The 20,949-nt window shown below is 40.1% G+C and overlaps 1 long non-coding RNA gene across 2 annotated transcripts in view; it reads left to right on the top strand.

Moving 5' to 3' along the window:
* Window positions 1-20,949, top strand: part of LOC134477923 (uncharacterized) — a 203,204-nt gene that overhangs the window by 1,893 nt on the left and 180,362 nt on the right. For both annotated transcript variants that reach the window (XR_010050238.1, XR_010050237.1), the window contains exon 2: window positions 8,338-8,391. This is a non-coding gene — a long non-coding RNA (uncharacterized LOC134477923). The remainder of the gene's footprint in view (window positions 1-8,337; window positions 8,392-20,949) is intronic.

Raw genomic sequence — 20,949 nt, 5'->3', positions numbered from 1 at the left:
GGTACATGTGTGGGCACCTAGCTCCAGTCAGAGCTAAGGAGGGTCAACTGTGAATTTTTTTATTAACTTATTAAGAGAAAGGACACTTTCTTCTATACTAGACTTGACTTGGGAAGATATAAACCAGAGATATTATAGATGCTTTACAATCTGAAGGGGAGAGCCTATCAGACAGTGCAGATAATCAGACAATGCAAAATGTATGACTGATACAGAGAAGGTGAAACAAGGTGTTCATGGCATCAGCTGACTCCCATGCCCGATGCCAGTCCTAGTCTTGGATTTTAGGTGCATGAACACTGATTGTTCATTGACTGAGGCACTTCGATTGGGTTTTGTAAGTTACTGTGGAGTTAAAACTGATAAAAAGATGTAGGTGAGATGTTAGGGAACAAAAAGGCATGTCTGGAGGTATTTTGGTATAGGAACCAAAGAAAGAGGGAAGTCAAGAGATTTTTGGAGTCCATAAAGATAAAATTGAGTGGGATTAAAAATTGCTCTTGGCAGCCGTGGCCAGACATTGAACATCTGCTAAGGGTTCCTGCTATAGTTTTTACCTTAGACGTCCTTCAAAGGCACAAGTGTTAAAGGCTTGGGCACCAGCCTGGGGTACAGTTGGGAGGTAGTGGACCTGTAGGGGGTGGTCTACTGGAAGGAAGGATCACTGGGCGTGTGCCCGTGAAGGGCACTGTGGGACTCTAGTTTCTCGTATTTGCACTTTCTTCCTGTCAGCCATGGAGTGAAAAGTTTGCTTACTGTGTGCTCTCCACCATGATGGACTGTCTTATCCCGGGACCAAATGCACTGGTGCTAAGGAACTGTGGACTGAAACCCCGAAACACTGAGCCAAAGTAACCTTTTTCGTCTTATAAGCTGATTTACCTCAGGTATTGGTAACAGGAATGGGATGCTAACATAAGTACTTATGGACTGTAGTATATTTCATTGATGGATATCAGCCTAGATGTTAAAGTCATCTTGGGGATTCAACTCTCATATTGTGTGTACACAATGAAAACATCTTGTAATGATGATAATCAAACTCTAGGTACTGATGGAACCTCATTCATTCATTCATTCATTCATTCATTCATTCATTCATCATGTATGTTTTCATTCATTTTCTCAGTAAAACTTTATGAGTATCTGCAAATAAACATGTTTATAAGGTGGAAAAGACACCGTCTTCTCCTGAGAGGTGCTTTACTAGGACAAAAAGCAGTCAGAGGAGTTTTATGTTGGGTGGTCTGCAGACTGGTGGGAAGTCCCTACGTCTGAGTGCAGGGAGGCCCACTACATGTAACTACACAGGTAGAATTAGTAACAGTGCAGCCCCCAGACGCCTGAAATGCTGCCGGGTTTGCATTGGCATGGGTGTGAGCTCTGTTCTCTCTTGGAGTCATCCATGTTGGAAAAGAGGAACCCGATGAATGTGTTTCTCCCTGTTTTTCCTGCTCTTTTTTTCTTAATGTGAGTGGACACTTGCTTATTAACTGTATTATCCTGCAATTATTATTCATTTAGACAGATGTACACTTTGAAAGTTCTGTTGCCTTTTGCAAACTGGTTGTGTTCAGAATGGTTTTGTTTATGAGTACAGTACCTGTCTTAGATACCTAAGCTGACCAGGCTCAGAGCAACGCATCTAAGCAGCTGCAACGTATATTTGATGCAATGAAATAGCATTTTTCTGTCATTAAGATAAATAACAATTTTCTCTTTCTGTAAGCTTGTCCAGATGATCAAAAACCAGATAAAATCCCCTTTTACCTTGTGTAGTGCAAAAGATTCCTTGATTTCCAGTGAACCCTTCCTTTTCATTAATGGAAGCATGGTTCTTATCTTGATGTATGTGTAGCTGGTGCTTCTTCAGGTCTGACAGGAGGAACAGTGAGCAACCGAAAATAATGGAGCCCTAAAGAATTGCTATCCTGATACCACTCAAATTTCTCTTTCTTTCAAGCCAAATCTACCCATGCATCATGTTTGAGAAATGAAGAGCATGAACGCTATCTGTTAAGTTGACAATCTTCAAAGTTCTTTGTGTACTCAATGATTGTTAAACTGTTGGTCAGTCTTAACACTCTTCTAGATTTAGTTACAGTTAATAGTATGGACAGGATGTTCTCTTTTTGTCCTTCTGAAACTTCCTACTTAATTGGGCAAAAACAATTAGAAATAAAAATATTTGAAGAATGAGAGTCATAGCAACCTCAGACTGTCTGAACTCTAATATAGCAGCTTCCTGGGCCATAGATCATTATTTTTTAAAATTACTCAATTTATTTAAGTCCATGACCTGGTGGATTCACCATTGAATTTATCTGAGCTTCTGAGAAGAACTGATTCCAATACTCCTCAAAGTCTATCATGAAATGGAAAGGAAAAGAATATTGCCAGACTCATGCCATGAAGCCAGAATAATCATAATACCAAAATCAGATAAGGAACTATGCACACATATATACACACACACACATACACACACACACACAGAGAGAGAGAGAGAGAGAGAGAGAGAGAGAGAGAGAGAGAGAGAGAGCGCGACTGTAGGGCAATATCTCTGATAAGCATAGATGCAAAAATCCACAATAAAATACTAGCAAATAGAACATAACAAATCTTTAGAGAGGTCATACTTATGACCACGTGCTATTCTTGAAGTGGGGGATAAGTAGAAAAATACGTGCCATTCTCTTGTTATCCCTATACTTTGAGGTGTGCAAAAAGTAAAAATAAATTCTACTCTTGAGAGAGATCTTGCATATCCATGTTGTCCTGTGTGGCAGTTGAGCGGGTGCCCAAATCTTGTTGGTTCTGTGTGATGGGCTCAGTGGAGCCCACAGGCATATGCATTGGGGAATGAAATCTTCATATGTTGAAGGAAAGCTACAGATCACTAGTTTGTTCTTTGTGCCATTGGGAGTCTTTGTAAACTACAGACCATGAAATGCGCCTGCTCAAGGCCTTTTCATAGCTCTTCAGTCAGATGGTGCTGATGTAGTCTGGAGCAGGCTAACAGAACGGAGGAAGCAGAGCCAATAGATTGTACCATAGTTTGGTAGTTGAAGTTATCTTGTGAACCACCGTGACTATGATAAGGTATCTAAAGTTGTTACAGGCTTTAGGGCTCCCTGTGACTAACTGGCTGAGTGGAGACACAGGCTCTGACATAGGAACCTTTCCCATTTGCAGGGTCTTTGCCCAGGACCCTGACTACCTCATGACACCCTTTAGCATGAGGTCCTCATTCAAAGTCTTAGACTAAATACCATCTTCTCTGTGTACTGGTTCATCAAGACCATTAAGCATGAGTGATTAACGCAAAGTATAAATAAATGAAGAACAAAATAAAATATAAATGATAAGAAAAAGAGAGGTAGACTTTCTGCAAAGGGGAAGGGGATCTAGGGATGCAAGGAGAGAGGAGGGAGGAGATGGGAAAAGCATGTAAAAAGGACTAAGATGCAACAAACATATTATCAACTCTCGAGGATCAATACAGTCATTATATATAGCAAACTGTGCTAATACAAAGCAGAACAAAGCACAAAACAAAACAAAACAAGAATGAGGTGCTCTAGTTTTCTTCTGAAACTTTAAGCTGACCACTCTGACAGCCAGTGACCCAAGCCACCTGATGCTGGTCAACCTGGCTCCATTTCCCTGGCCAGTTCAGTGCTGACTCCTATGAGCTGGTGGTTAGTTTGGTTCACAGTCCTTACTCCATTTCTTTGTATCATGTTTTGCCTCACTTACCAGCTTAGGAAACTGGTAGTTCTTAACTCTGATGATGGCACCTAATTTCACCAAGAAAACCCTTTGTGTCAAAGCAAGATGGTGACACATAACCTGTGGCCTGCTGGTATTACCATCACTATTATCTTCTGAGGGCTGATGTCAGGGAAAGGAATGAAGGAAGTAGATAATCAAATCCTCAAGTGAAGAAGAAAAGCAGCATCTGTTATAGGGGATGGATCCCTAACAGCATCGACTGACAGCTTTCCAACCCGGGGGCCGTTGGTAGAACCCAGCATCCAGGAGTGCTTCAGGAACATCCTATGTCCGGACTGCAAGCTTCCTGTGAGAGAACAAGCAAAACATGAATGAGCTGTGCTTCCCAGAAGCTGAGAGCACCAGAGCACTTCTGTCTCAGGAAATCAATCCTGCCAGGGTACAACAAGAAAGAAGAGGAAGGATTTCAGCAGGGATACTAAGAAGGCCAGAGGGAGGACTGGCACCCAATCCCAGTCTTCTGTGTTTACCCTGCTTTCAAATGGCCCCATTCACTCAGCCCCAGAAATAGTATTTTTATCTTTTTGTATATGTGCTTTCCTGAAGAGAGAAGAGGGAGATTTTTCACTTTCTTCACCCTGGGGAACTGGATTCCTGGGACTGTTTCCCATCCAGGGGTCTTCCATGAAGTGATCACAATTTAAATGGCCACTTACTGAGTTCAGGTGATGGACAAGAGAAAAAAAAGGCTCAGCATGTGTGATTCTTAGCATGCATACAACCGTGGTCATCCCTGATTTTCCCCGTCACTGATGACCTCTAGGTGTCTCCTGGGTTTTCATGCATCCTCTTTTTGTCCCCTCTCACTCAGCTTGAGGCTGAGATGTTGACAGTTGTTCAGTTCCCTTTTGTGTCTCCTCTGGGCCACCGTTGTCCTTTGGAGGGGATTAGCCCACTCTGTAGAGTTGACCTCCTTTACCTCCTTTCCTGGGGCAACCAGGAACCGGGGGAAGGAGAGAACGGCTTGACCGCTAAGCCTCTAAGCAGCATCGCTCTCTTCCTCCCCTCTCATTATAGCCCCTGAGTCGGTGGTGAGTGATTCAGAAAACATTCTACCATCAACTTGTTTTCCAACAATTCTTCTCTTTTTTCTTACTATACTGGGACTGTCTTCCTGCCTCCTGTTTTTCTGTTGTACCACTCAGATTTCTCTTTTATGTGAAATTTGCTGCTTTTTCAAAAGGTAACATTCTCGAAGTAAAAATAAACAAAAGCTGGTGTGGTGGCACTCACCTGTAATTGCAACTACTCAGGTGGCTGAGACAGGAGGATTATATTTTAAGCCTGGCCTCATTGAAAACAAAACAAAACCAAGAAAACAAAAACAAACAAACCTGGGGAAATGGCTCAGCACTCTCTGGATTACACCCCTGTTATTGCATAAACAAATGGAAAATGGATGAAGAAAAAAGAAATCAAGTCACTGAGTCAACTCTTGCTTTCATTCAATAAATTTCCATTATGTATGTAGCGTGCACCATGGAAGGACACACACACACACACACACACACACGATGCTGCCCACAGGGCCAACCTTGCTTCTTTCTCAGGTGGGCGCTGAGCCTGTGGGTGGCCAGGAGCGGGGTACAGTTTGGGAGGCAGTGATCTAGGTGCGCATAGCACTGAGAAGGGGCCGCCTGAAACTACAACGAGCAAGCCTATGTTGAGATCCTTTTCTGATCTCTAACTCTTTAAAGCCCCTCTGGGAGTATGGGATTCCCAGTCTCAGGAAAACTGTCTTCCCTCACTGACACAGAGCCACAGGCTCACACACTTGGTAATTTCTGCTTCTTACAGTAAAGCAGTGGTTTTCAAAGGAGGGTTATGTATTCAGAGTTTTATCCTCTCTTCTCCCTCACCACTCCCTTTTCAAAGACAATTGGCTGGAGGCTTTTTTTCTTGGTTCTGGGGATTGCAGGCAGTCTTTATACTGGATCCCTCCCTAACTCCTTTTTATTTTTAATTGTGGGATAGGGTCTTGCTAAATCACTAAGCTGCCTAAGCTGGCTTTGAACTTGTGATTCTCTTGCCTCAGCCTTCCAGAGTGCTTTGGTTAAAGGGAGGTGCCACCATTCTCAGCTGGTAGGAAGCATGTTTGATTATCATAACTGAGGGTGGGAATTAGAAAAGGGTGATTGTCACTGGCATTTAGAAATCAGGGATGGTGTCCCTTGGTGCGCAGCCTTGAATCACCAAGAATGATTTGGCTCAACATGTCAAGAGTCCTGTGGTTGAGAAATCCTGTTCTCAAGGAAAGGCCCTCTGACCCTCCCCTAATTGTTCAGTGACAGTGTAAGGAACATTAGTCACAAACTTACTACGCCAGGCATTGATCTTAAGCTTTTAGTGTATCAACACATGTATTTCTTCTAGCAGATTACAAGGTAGGTTCTAAATCATCCCCACTTTTCCATTGAGGTGAGAAAGTCCCAGAGAGGCTCTGTCATTGTCTGCAAACACCAGGGTCAGCATTTGAACCTCAACAGCCCGAGGCCAAGTGAATAGACATTTAACTTTCGTATCCTGCCTCTGGAAAACAAAGTCCGCTGAAGCCCATTTTCTCAGGTGGGATTCTTTCTCTCTCTTTGTGTTTTCTTCTTTCCTTTCTTTGTTCCTTCATTCCTTTCTTCCTTTCCCACTTCCTCCCTCCTTCCTTTTCCCTTTCTCCTTCCTCCTTCTCTGAATCTCTCTCTTTCCTCCTCTATCTCTCTGACTTGGGTGAACACAGAAACTCAGAACAGGCGGTAGAGAAGGGTGAGTCTCCACGATGTGTTTGTAATGAGTGTGCTCAGTCACAGCCTCTTGTATTGCTGCCCTGCAGTGGGCGGATGCTGGTAAGCACGAATGAAGGGGCACCTGACCAGACAGGACCTGAATTAACGACATTAATGACAGGGCACACCTTGTCAGGCATGCCACTGCCTCTTACACCACCCAGGCCAGTCAGCCCCTGTCCCCCCCAGCAGTAGGGAGTCAGCCCAGAGTCTCAGCCAGCCTGGGAACCCTTTGAAATACCATGCAGGAAATTTGTTGGCAAAGCCTTGCAGTGGAAACCATAAGCATATTCTAAATTACCATTATCATTAATCGGGGTTGACATGTAACTGCCCCCTTCTGAGTACTGCTCAATCACGGTCCCTTTTCATTCCTTTCTCAGAGATTCCCATAGGCCCCCTTAGAGTGAAGGGTACCTGAGCCTGGCCCGGTGTGTGGTCCCTGCGGAACAATGGAAGCAAAGTAATCCCTGACAGAGCAGGCTGGGACCCTGGACATAAAGCAGATATGGGGTGATGCCAGAGAGAGCCAGGGAGCAGCCGGGTGGAGGAAGGGGACGAGAGAGGCCGAGAAGGGCCCATGGGGGCCCGGAGGGCCAGTCAGTCAGTGAAAGAGCCCGGTTTGTGTTCCTGCGAGTCCAGGGTTGTCACTTTAATGGATTCTAAAGAGAGAGGGACAGATATGCTACCCTAGGAGCCTAGGATGCCAGCTGCATATGAGAGAACAACTTTAAAAGATTTTTACTTTTTTTTGTTTTAAAGAGAAGAAATAATAAAATACTTTCAAAACAGATGAGTAGGAGAGTAACAATAATGAATACTTTTCATATTGTTATCTTCATAGTAGTTACTCAAAGTGCAAGATATAGGCATGAAATACTGTCCATATTATCTTTCCTTTCGGTGAACTAAGAAACTAACTGTATAACTATCTTAACTCTTGTGTGTATCTATCTGTCTATCATCTATCTATATATCTATATATATATTTCTTTTCTAAGAGAAGAACTTTTAAAAAAGTCTTTCATTTAGGAAATCTACAAAGTATGATCAAAAAATGTAGTGAATGTTTAAATTAAAAAATGTATTACAGCAAAAGACACATTACCATTAATTCTCCTCAAAATCCTCAAAAATCCACCTAGCTTCAAACACAGTTATTTCATTGTTCTTGGCAATGTCTTTTACTGTAAGTTTTTCTTTAAAAGAAAATTTGAACGCTATCATACTTTTGGTCATCCTTATATGTATAACTTACGTCTTTCGAGCATTCTCTTATAAAAAGTAACAATTAGGTTCCAGGTTTCATTTATCTTGCACTATACATGGGGTATAAGAATTGCAAAAAAGACTGTATGTTTAGTCTGGATAATTCATGGATTCATTTATGAGGTGTGATAGAAACATAAAGTGAATGCTTAATTTAAAATAATTATTCCAATAGAAGACACGTGACTAATCCACCCAGATGTCCCCCCTCACTTCAGACGTACTTGTCCCGTCCTTTTTGGTGCTCTCTGCAGCTCTTCTGGAAGTCTTCTTTCCTGAATATGTTTCTGAGGCACGATAAAAAATACAGTGAGGGGCTGGGGATTTAGCTCAGTGGCATAAGCGCCTGCCTTGCAAGCAGGCAGTTGTGAGTTCGATCCTTGGTACTGATAAAAAAAGAAAAAGACAAAAAAAAAAAAAAATACAGTGAATGCTGCTTCCTTGTGCCAGCCAAGAGAAAAATAGTCTTGTAACAACCCTGTTATCCTTTCTTCACCAGATATGGCACCATGAGACTTCTGGTTCTTCCCCAAAGTCAAAATGGCCCTGAAAGGTAAGTGTTTTGAACAGGACCTTGAGGCAGCCAGCACAGTGCAACTAAAGATATTCATAAAAGACGATGCTCAGTACAGCTTCAGAAAGTGGCAAGAAGGACAGGATAAGTGTGCTGAAGCCTGGATGATTATCTCAAGGAGGATTAATGGCAATGTGTCTGTTACTGTAATAAATATTTTAAAATGTAAACATTCACAGTATTCTTTAATCACATTTCACCCATGACAAATATTTATTGAGATTCCATTAAGCATGAGGAACACAGCAGTGGCCAAAACAGGAGTGGCAATAAATGCCTTTATAGAGCTTTTATTCTAGAGGGGGACTCAGAGGACAAAACAGCATCATAAACATTTGACATCTGACCATGAAAAAACAGGATCCACCTATGGAATGGGAGGGAAGTACATCTGATGAGGATGACATTCAGAATATATCCAGAAAATACTCCTACAACTAAACAATAAAAGAATCCTGGTTTTAAATGGGCCCAGGAAGGGAACAGAAGTTTCTCTAAAGATGCTGTCAACACAGGCAAAGACGCTCAACAGTACGGGTCAGTAGGAAAGCGCCAATCAGAAACACAGTGAGACAGCCTTTTACACACATCAAGATGGCTGCTAACAAAGACAAAACAGAAAAGAACAAATGTTGGCAGAATGTGGAGAACTTGGAATCCTGTGTGTGGAGGCAGAAAGATAAAGAGATGTAGCCACAATGGAAAACAGTATGACAGTTCCTTCAGAGAGGAGGAGTAGAATTATCAAGCCAGGCACAGTGGCACATGCCTCTAATCCCAGCTGTTCGGGAGGCCAAGGTAAGAGGATTGCAGTTTAGTGAGACCCTGGGCAACTTAGTGAGACCCTGTCTCAAAATAAAAATTTAAAAGGAACTGGGAATACAGCTTGGTACATATTAGTGACTGATATGTGTGAGTCCTTGAGTTCAATCCCCACATCTGCAAAAGAAAGAAAAAGAAAGAAAAGGAAGGGAGGAAGAAAAGAAAAGAAAGAAAGAGAGAACTATTTACCATATAACTCAACAGCTTCAGTTCAGTGTATTTACCCAAAAGAATTGGAAGCAGAATATCAAAGGGTTATTTGTATATCTGTGTTCATAGCAGCCATTGACAAGAGCCAGTGAGAATGACTCAGTTACAGGGTCTAACGGTGGAAGCAGCCCTGATATTTGTGATGAATGACAGACGAAATGTAGGGATCTAAATAGAATATTGCATAGTCCTTAAAAACAAAGCAAATTCTGACACAGGTTCCAACATGGTAAACCTAGAGGCCATTATTCTAGTGGGAAACACCAGTGGCAAGCTTATATGGGGTTTCTTGAATAGTTAGGTTTATGAAAACTGAGTATAAAACTGTGCCAGAGGCTGAAGGAAAGACAGAATGGGAAATTGCTGTTCAATGGATAAAATTCCAGCCTCTTACTGGGTGGAAAGAGTTCAGCAGATTGGCTGCACAACGATGTAAATGTCCTGATACAGTGAACTAAACACATCCAAGTGGTTAAGAGGGTAAATTTTATTGTCACACGTAATTTACCCTCATTCAAAATAAAGAAGTCAGTAAATGATCACAGTTTGTTAGAAGGTAATGAATGTACTGCTGACACAATGTGGCTAAGTGACAGAGGATGGATCTGCTGTGCCTTGGGGTTAGCCCACGGGGAGAGGGACTTAGGAGCCAAGACTTGACAGTGGTGAGGCACAGAGCCACACGATCATGGGGAAGAGCACCTGAGGCAGAGGGCACAGCCAGGGTGGATGTCTTCAAGGGACAGCAAATGAGGGAAGACTGAGCCAAGTGAGTCAAGTTAGAGAAGGGCTCAAGAAGCCACCGTCAGGAGTTGGCTTTTATCCCCGGAGGGTTAAGTCACTGGAGGACTGACCAGAGAGGGTCAGTGTTTTAACCTCGTGGCTGATGTTTCACTGGGATGATTCCATCCGCTGTGCAGCTGAGGGAGGGTAGGGGCAAGACAGGAGGCTGGGAGACTGCGGAAACTGCTGCATTGACCCAGATGACAGGGTTCTGGTGACTTGGAGCCGGGTGGGAGCAGTGCAGGCGTGAGAAGTGGTAGATTCTGGGTTAGCATGGAAAGTAAAGTCAGAGTTCCTGATGAATTGGAAATGGTAGATGAAAGGAGAAAAAGAAAAATCAGAGCTGGTGATATAGCTCAGAGGTATAAGTGCCTGCCTGGCAAGCACAAGGCCCTGAGTTCAATTCCTGGTACTCCTTCAAAAAAGAAAATCAAGGATGACTTGGAGAATTTTGTCCTGAGCAATCAGAAGAATTATTGTTAACTAAAATGGGCAGAGTAGCAAGGGGACTGGACTTATTTTTGGTGGTGGTGGTTGGGAGCAGGTGTTTGATTTTGACATATTATGTCACAGATGATAATCATAACGGAGACATTGGTGGGTGTGTGGATCTGGTATCCAGGGGACAGTCCCAACTGCAAAAGTCTTGGGGAGTCATCAGGGGGAAATGGTATAAGTTGAAACCCGTGGATCTGGAGGAGGTTGCTTTCAGAGTGGGTATAGACTGAAATTTGGGAGGCCCCCTAAAATGCACCCAGGATCCTGTTACCAGCTCCAGAGAAAAGGAGCCCCCAGAAGAGAGACTCAAAAGCACTGGTGGTTGGTATCACTCTGAGCCCATGGTAACCACAATACAGCAGCCTCTCCAATGGAGCAGAGTCAATGTTGGAGAGGACAGTGTGAGCCCCAGAGGGAGGGAATTACTTACTCTGATCATGTAGCTAGTCATTGGCAAAATCAAAGTAAGTGCTTTTCACAGGAACCTAGCTACTTAGGAATCAGAAACAGAGGTCTAATTTTAAGAGGCAGGAGCCAAATCTTCACTAAAGTAGAAAAGTTCTTTCTTTGAAGCTCCGGTGTATCAGTATGTAATTAGGCAGTACATTACAAATGCTATAAAACTGATGATATAAACAAAGCCGAAGATAAGAAAAGTTCATCGTGGGTCCTGGTGACTTCATAAGGCTGAGTAGTTAATAAGCTGGTAGTGGTGATAGGTTTAGCATTCAAATCTGCTTGTGTAGAGACATTTTCTATTGATGCTTCCCATTTACTCAAAGCTCCTTTTTAATGACCAAACTCACCTGAATATAGAACCTGGAGGAATTGTGCATATTCATGTTAAAGAATTTCTCAAAGTCCACCAGATAGGGTAAATAGTATTTTACAACTAAGTGTTAACCCTAAGAGATGCAAATTGCATATTTTATGGCAGTCATTTTAGTACAGAACACCAGAGCTTAACACTTTTTTTCCTCATGGTATCAATTCAGTGGCATTCTTAATAAACTACACTCTTCCTTGATCCGGTCTATTTTCAAAAACACTTTAAAAATTGACCTCGGGAATGTTTTAATAACATCCCAGTTGTATTTTCCCATAGCCTCGCTACATTTTTGTTTTCTTCTTTCCCTGAAGCTACTTTATATCTCCCTGTTCATCGGTTTAGATTTTCAGTAAAACTTGAAAAAGGAAAGAATAAAAAAGCAAAATAACCCATAAGACCTTGATCATGAGACAGCCACATTTAGTGTGTTTACTTCTAACTCGATTTTCCCGTGATCTGAGGTTCTTTCACTGGCTTCGGAGTTTACAAAGCCAATGTGTTTAGGTATGTAAAGTGATAGAGGAGTTTCAAGAGCAGGATTTGAGGAGCATAGGAACTTCCTCCTATGCCTGCTTCTCCAACACACACACACACACACACACACACACACACACACACACACACTGACTGTAAGGGCTCTGGAGAGGGTCCTAAGCTTTGTTCTTTAATCACCAGGAAAATGGCAATAACTCAAGACAGATTGCTGGGTTTGACAGCAGAAGAGCCTGTTCCTGATTCTAGGTGGGACCTGGGGAAGTGGTAAAATCACAGAGTGGAACTGTGGGTGTGTCCATCCACCAAGGCTGAAATCAGTCTCTTAAGTGTCCTGCACCCTACCATGGGTTGCAAGAACCTAGATCAAAGTTGACCGTGGCTAGAAATGAGGGTCGCAGCTGGATTCTGGGGTAGACCTTCCACTTTGCCTATGTGCTCTGCTGATTCTGAGGAGGTAGCCTGGGGCAAACCTCTGGATTCTTTTGTCATTGGTATTGTTGGTACCGGGGATCAAACTCACAACCTCATGCTTGCCAGGCACATGCTTGTGCCACTGAACTAAACCTCAGCCTATCCTCTGGATTCTTAAATTTTCAGCACTCTGAGGAATATATCTCAAAAGAAAAGTTAAGTTGTCATAGAAACAATGTTCTTTTACCTTTGAGTTTGTCTAAACCTACCTATTGATCATCCTACAGACACATTTTATCCTGATTTTTTTTATTATCTTCAAGATCATTTTAAACTTCTTTTTTATTTTTAAAATTTTAAATTGTTATTTAAAGAAAGAAAGAAAAGAAAATTTTAAAAAAATAGAAAAAGGTAGAATAATGCAGAATTCAAAACAAATTAACACCATAAAATTGCTAGTTGATACATCATATATTGTCATCTTAAAAATAGTTGTTAAAGTTACAAAATCAAAGCATAAAAAGTGGCTAGATACTCAAACATTGACAGTGCAAACCCTTCTGTTCAATGATCTAACATAAATTTAGTAATATGATCATTTATCTTACACACTATACATACTGTTGTATCCTTTAGTGCACTTTCCTTCCCTTTCACTTTTACAATATCTATTATACTTTTTGGATCCCATTATTCTGTCAGTTTTTATTATTTTTTTACAATAGACTGATATTTACTAATGTGAGTCTTATTTATTTCACTAACAAGGATATTCTCAAGTTGCCTCCATTTACCTATAAAGGCCTTAAGATCCTCCCTTTTAATAGCTGAGTAGTATTCCATTATAGAAAAATACTACATTTTTTTTCATCCAGTTTGTGGTTGATGGGCATTTTGGTTGTTTCCAAGATTTAGCTATCACAAATTGTGCTGCTATGAACATGGGTGCACATATATCACTGTGACATGACCTTTTCAATTTTTCTGGGAAAATACCCAGGATGGGAATAGCTGGATTGAATGGACCTTCCAATCCTAGCTTTTTGAGGAATCTCCGTACTGATTTCCACAGTCGTTGCACCAGTCTGCACTCCCACCAACAGTGGAGAAGTGTTCCTTTTTCCCCACAGCCTCGCCAAAATTTGTTACAAGTTGATTTCTTGTTGGTGGCCATTCTTTCCTGGGTGAGATGAAATCTCAATGCTGTGTTAATTTGCATTTCTTGAATGACCAGTGATGGTGAACATTTCTTCATATATTTACTTGCTGTTTGTATATCTTCATCTGAGAACTGTGTGTTCGAGATGATGCCCATTTTTGAAGAGGGTCTTTGAATTTGGGGGGCTTGATGTTTTTCAATTCTTTATATGCTCTGGATGGATATAAGTCCTTTGTCTGAGGGATTGTTGGCTAAAATTCTTTCCCATTCTGTGGGTTTTCTTTTCACTTTATTGATGATTTCTCTTGAAGTGCAAAAACTTTTTAGTAATAGGAGATCCAAGTTGTTGATTCTTTGAAGTATTTCTCATGCAGCTTGTGTTTTATTCATGAATTCTCTCCCTACCCCTATGTCTCCAAGATTTCCACCAAATTGTCCTCTAGTAGATTTAGTGTTTCTGCTTTAATATTTAGATCCTTGATCCATTTTGACTTTAGTTTAGTGTATGGTGACAGGTATGTGTCTATTTTCAGTCTTCGGCATGTGGAAAGCCAGTTTTTCCAACGCCATTCATTAAAGAGGCTATCTTCTTTCCAGTGAACATGTTTAGCCCTTTGTCAAATATAAGGTGGCTGAGTGTCTTTGTAGTTGTGCTTGCATCTTCTAATTTGTTCCATTGATCCTCAGGTCTATGTCATTGCCAGTACCATGCTGATTTTATCATAGTGGCTTTGTAGTATAATTTCACATCAGGAATTGAGACACCTCCTGTCTTGCCTTTGTTGCCCAGAATCACCTTTGTTATTCTAGGTTTCTTCTATTTCCAGATGAATTTTATGTATATTTTCTCTAGATCTGTAAAGTAAGTTAATGGTATTTTGATGGGAATTGCATTGAATCTGTATCACAGTTTGGGGACTATGACCATTTTCACAATGTTGGTTCCTCCTAACCAAGAGCAAGAAATATCCTTCCATTTTCTAATATCCTCTTCAATCTCCTTTTTTAGAGTAGTATAATTGTCAGCATATAGTTCTTTTGCATTCTTGGTTAGGTTGATTCCTAAGTATTTTAGTTTTTTAAATGCTATTGTGAAAGGCAATATTTCCATAATTTCTCTCTCATGGAATTTTTTTGTTTGTGCACAGGAATGCTATTGATTTTTGAGTGTTGACTTTGTATCCAGCTATGCTGCTGAATTTATTATCTCTAGTGGTCTTTTAATGGCATTTTTGGGGTCTTCTGTGTAGAGTATCATGTCATCTGAAAATAATGATAATTTAACTTCTTTTTTTCCCTCCTTTTATTTCTCCTTCTTGTCTGATTGCTCTGACTAATATTTCCAGAACTATATTGAATAGGAGTGGCGATAGTGGATATCCTTGTCTTGTTCCTGATTTTAGAGTGAAGGCTTTCAGTTTTTGTTCAATTAGTATAATATTAGCTGTTGGTTTGTCATAAATGGCCTTTATGACATTGAAGTACATACCATCTATTCCAAGTTTTTATAGGGTTTTTATCATTGAACAGGTGTTGGACTTTATCAAAAGATTTTTCTGCATCTATTGAGATGATCATGTGATTTTTATTTTTGGGTCTGTTGATATGGTGTATCACATTTATTGATTTGCATATGTTAAATCACCCCTGCATTCCTGGAATATATCCCACTTGGTCGTGATGTATAATTTTCTTGATGATTTGCTGCATTCTATTTGCCAATATTTTATTGAGAATCTTTGTGTCAATGTTCATTAGTGCGATTGGTCTACAGTTCTCCTTTTTTGTTGGATGTTTCTCTGATTTTGGTATCAGAGTGATATTTGCCTCCAAGAATGAGTTAGGAAAGACTGCTTCTCTTTCAATTTCATTGACGAGTTTTAAGGAGTATTTGCATTAAGTCTTCTCTAAATTTCTTATAGAATTCAGCCATGAATCCATCAGGACCTGGGTTTTTCTTTGTTGGTAAATTTTTAATCACATTTTTTCAGTAGCTGATATTGGGTTATTCAAGATTGTTATATTTTTTTGATTGAGCTTTGGTAGATCATATGTTTCTAGAAATCTGTCCATTTCCTCTGTGTTTTCCACCTATGTGAGTAGAGATTTCCAAAGTAGGTGCTCATGATCTTTTGAATTTCCAGGGGATCTGTAGTAATTTTCCTCTTTTCAGTCCTTATTGTGTGGATTTGAGTTTTTTCTTTCTTTTTCTTGATAAGGTTGTCTAGAGGTTTTTCAATTTTGTTTATTCTCTCAAAAAACTAGCCCTTTGATTCGTTAATTCTTTGTAGTTTTTAGGTTCAATTGCATTAATTTCTGCTCTAATATTTACAATTTCTTCTCTCCTATGAGCTTTGGGATTGATTTGCTCTTTCTTTTCTAGAAGCTTGAGGTGTAGCATCAGGTTATTCATTTGTGTTTGTTGTGTTTTCTTGACGTGACTATTTACTGCTGTTATGTTTCCCTCTAAAGACTGTTTTCATTGCATCCCATAGGTTAAGGTATGTCGCACCTGCATTTTCATTGTATTGTAGGTATTGTTTTATTTCTTCTTTAATTTCACCTGTAACCCACTGGTTGTTCACAAAATTGTTATTTAATTTCCATGTATTTATGCAGGTTTTACAGGACTTGTTTAGCCATTGATTTCCAATTTTAGTGTGCTATAGTCAGATATGATGCATGGGATGATTTTACTCCCTTTGCATTTAGTTAAAAATACTTTATGGGTTAATATATGGTCCATTTTGGAGAATGTCCCATGTGCAGCTGAGAAGAATGTATATTCTGATGTGGTTGGTTAGAACACTGTAAACATCCACTAAGTCCATTTGCTCACAGGTATGATTCAGTTCTGCTTTTTTTTTTTTTTTTGCTGACTTTTTGCCTATTTGATCTATCTCTTTGTGGCAGTGGGGTGTTAAGTTCTCCTATTACAATTGTGTTCTTGTGTGCTTGGTTTTTCATGTCCGTTAGTGTTTGTCTTACATAGTTGGGTGCTTCTGTATTTGGTGCACATATATTTATAATTGTTAGTTCTTCCTCTTGTAGTTTTCCACTAACAAGTATGTAGTGGCCTTATCTCTTTTAATCATTTTAGGTTTGAATGAACTTCTCTTTTTTAATGCTGATTTAGTAGTTCATTTAGATGCCATAATTTTCTTAACCAATACATGTGAATATCCATTTCCTAATCAATCTCTTACTGCTTATTTTATTGCTATTATAATTAACTGTACTTCATTAACCATAAATGCTTAAGATGAGTAGTTTAACGTAAATTCCAGAAGAGAGTTATGAGTAAAAGAAAGTATGGACAGTTTAAACCACATCACACATTATTACCAAATTGCTTTCCAAAGCTTTGTAGAAATGTATACTTCCATGAATTATCTATAAGAGTTCATTAGCAAATTAAACATTGCAAGGCATGGTGGCCCATGACAGTAATCCCAGCATTTGAGAGGCTGAAAAACCAAATTAGTAACATAATTATAACAGGAGACCTTAACACACCATTGACACCAAGGGACAGATCAATCAGACAGAAAATCAGCAACGAAATAGCAGAACTGAATTACACCTGTGAACAAATGGACTTGACAGACATATACAGAGTATTCCACCCAACAACTTCTCAGCAGTACATGGGACATTCTCTAAAATAGACCATATACTAGCCCACAGAACATATTTAAATAAGTGCAAAAGAGTTGAAATTATCCCATGCATGTTATTGGATCATAGCACCATGAAATTAGAAATTAATGATAAAAGATACTGTAAAAATCCCACAAACACATGGAAACTGAATAACACACTCTTGAGTAATCGTGGGTCACAGGGGAAATTAAACAATACCTACAAGCAAAGGAAAATACAACTTACCAGAATCTGTGGGATACAATGAAAGCTGTCCTGAGGAAAATTTATTGCACTGAGTTCCCACATCAGGAAAACAGAACGAATATAAATAAATAACCTGATGTTACACCTCAAACATATAGAAAAAGAAGAACAAGTTAAGCCCAAAGCCAAAAGAAGGGAGGAAATTATAAAAATCAGAGCAGAAATTAATGCAATAGAGACTAAGAAAACAATCCAAAGAATCAATGAATCAAAGAGTTGGTTCTTTGAAAGAATAAATAAAATCATTAAACTCCTAGCCAACCTTATTTAAAAAGGGAAGAAAAAGCTCAAATTCATGCAATAAGGAATGAAAAAGGTGAAATCACTACAGACTCTAGAAATACAGAAGAGCATCAACACCTATTTTAAAAACCTCTACTCTCATAGGTTTGATAACACAGAAGAAATAGACAGATTCCTAGAAACATATGAAATACCAAAGCTAGGTCAAGAAGATGTAAAACTGCTGAATAACCCAATTTCTATTAATGAAATTGAAAATGCAATTAAGTCTTTACCTACAGAGAAGAGCCCAGACCGAGACAGATTCACTGCAGAATTCTACAAGAAATACAAAGAAGACTTAATGCCAACACTCCTCAAACTCTTCAATGAAATTGAAAGGGGAGCAATCCTAAGTCATTCCTGGAAGCAAATATTACTCTAGTACCAAAAGCTGAGAAAGACCCAAATGACAAAGAGAACTATAGGACAATCTCCCTCATAAACACAGATGCAAAAATCCTCAATAAAATATTGGCAAATAGGATGCAGCAAATCATCAAGAAGATTATATATCATGACCTAGTGGGATTCACCCCAGGCATGCAGGGATGATTCAACATACGTAAGTCAATAAATGTAATCCACCATATCAATAAAGCCAAAAGTAAGAATCACATGATCATCTCTATAGATGCAGAAAAAGCTTTTCTTAAGGTCCAACATTCATTCATGATAAGAACCTTACAGAAAATTGGAATAGATGGTCTTTACCTCAATATAATCAAGGCCATCTGTGACAAACCAACAGCCAGTATCATACTAGATGACCAGAAACTGAGGGCCTTTACCTTAAAATCAGGCACAAGACAAGGATGTCCCTTATCACTGCTCCTATTTAATATAGTATTGGAAATACTAGCCAGAGCAATTAGACAAGAGAGACAAATAAAAGGGATAAAGATAGGAAAAGAAAAAGTTAAATTATCATTGTTTGTGGATGACATGATACTCTACATAGAAGACCCCCAAAACTCCATTGAAAGATTCCTAGATATAATAAATAAATTCAGCAATGTAGATGGGTACAAAATCAATGCTTAGAAATCAATAACATTCCTATACACTAACAACAATTTCAGAGAGAGAAATAAGAGAAGCCACGGAATTATTCTTATGAAAGAAGTGAAAGATCTGTATATGGAAAGTTATAATACACTGAAAAAAGAAACTGAAGAAGATCTCAGAAAATGGAAAGACATCCCTTGCTCATGGATAGGAAGAATAAATATTGTGAAAATGGACATTCTCCCAAAACTCTTATACAGATTCAATGTAATCCCAATAAAAATACCATCAACATACCTCATGGATCTTGAGAAATCACTCCTCAAATTCATATGGAACCAAAAGAGAGGTAGAATAGCAAAGACAGTTCTAAGCAGCAAAGGCAAGGCAGGAGGCATTACAATCCCTGACTTGAAGTTATACTACAAAGCAACTGTGGTAAAATCAACATGGTACTGGAATAAAAACAGAGCTGAAGATCAACGGAATAGATTAGAAGATACAACCACAACTACAAACACACTCAACCACCTTATCTTTGATAAAGGGGCCAAACATGTTCACTGGAAGAACGACAGTCTCTTTAATAAATGGTATTGGAAAAACTGGCTCTCCACATGCTGAATACTAAAACTAGATCCATGCTTATCACCATGTACTAAACTAAAATTTAAATGGATCAAAGATCTGAATATTAAAACAGAAACACTAAATCTGTTGGAAGACAAATTGGGTAAAAACCTTGAAGACATAGGAGTAGGTAGAGAATTCATGAATAGGACTCAAACTACACAGGAAATACTTCCTAGAATCAACAACTGGGATCATTTATTAAAATTTATTAAAACATTTATTAAAATGTTTCTGCACGTCAAAAGAATTCCTCAGCATAGTGAAAAGAAAACCCACAAACTGGGAAAAAATCTTAGTGAACTGCCCCTCAGACAAAGGACTTCTGTCTAAAACATATAAATAATTTTAAAAAATCAGACCCCCAAAAGTCAAGGATCCAATGCAAAAATGGGCATCTGAGATGAATCACACTTCTCAGATGAAGAAATACAAATGGCAAATGAATACATGAAAAAATGTTCATCATCATTGGTCATTAGAGAAATGCAAATTAAAATCACACTGAGACTCCATCTCACACTCCTGAAAGAATGGCCAGGATCGACTTCCGGGAGAACATGGCGGACAGATAACAGCAACTACCGGAGGCTCTCTGAAAGACTCGGCTCAGAAGCCAGGAATGGTGCGGACTAAGGAGACATAAGCAGGTGGTGATATGCTCTGCTGACTCAGGAACAAACTGGGTTGAGAGAAACCAACTTGGAATGCAGTCCTGGTGCTAAAACAGGAACAGAAAAGCCTCGGTGTGGAGGCTAGACCGCGCGCCATTGTAAGCTGCGATTTGGGTTTCCCGCCGCGCGGCGGCTGGCTGCCTCTACAGTGGCTCGGCAAGGAGAGAGACGCGCAGAAGCTCTGAGAACGGCAATCTGCGAATGGCAGGGAGGCGTGCACTGACTTGTGGTGAGGTGAGTGAGAGAAACTGACACTCTACCACAGTTTGACTCCAGCAGAGGACTTTCTGGGCCCGAGCAGTCCTGCGGGAGCAGGGCGTGGTGGCGACTCCAGCCACACATCCCCCTCTCGGGCGGGATTGGTGAAAAGTGCCTGGCGGACCTGGTAGGCTGTCCCAACCCAGATCCCAGAGCCTGACGGTGGCCGGGAGGGGAGACGCGTAGGCTGCCTGGTCCGTAACTCCCTGGTGCGCAGCGGTGAGCGGGAACACCTAACTGGCGCAATTCGATCAGGCTGTGGCTGACTGGGAGAGAAGCTGGGCCTCTTATATAAGCTTGCATATATAAGGAACAGAGAAGAAGAGGCAGCATGGGAAGAGGCAGCAACAAGAAAGGCTCCTCGGCCCCCAATTCTGAGAAACAAGCAATAGCAGACACCGCACCAATACACATAAGGCGCCATATAGAGAGCCTCATAGACCAATTCAGGAATGAAGTTATCAACGACCTGAAGCTAGAAGTATGCAGAATAGTTAGAGAAATGCTAAGTACCACCCAAGAAAAAACTGGTGGTGGAATGGAAGAACAGAAAAAAAGGGGAGAATTGT

This window comes from Cavia porcellus, unplaced genomic scaffold (assembly GCF_034190915.1).
Source record: "Cavia porcellus strain 051 isolate PalLab524CR breed Dunkin Hartley unplaced genomic scaffold, mCavPor4.1 scaffold_10, whole genome shotgun sequence".
In the NCBI taxonomy this organism is placed as follows: Eukaryota; Metazoa; Chordata; class Mammalia; order Rodentia; family Caviidae; genus Cavia; species Cavia porcellus.
This window is presented reverse-complemented; position numbering and strand designations above follow the sequence as displayed.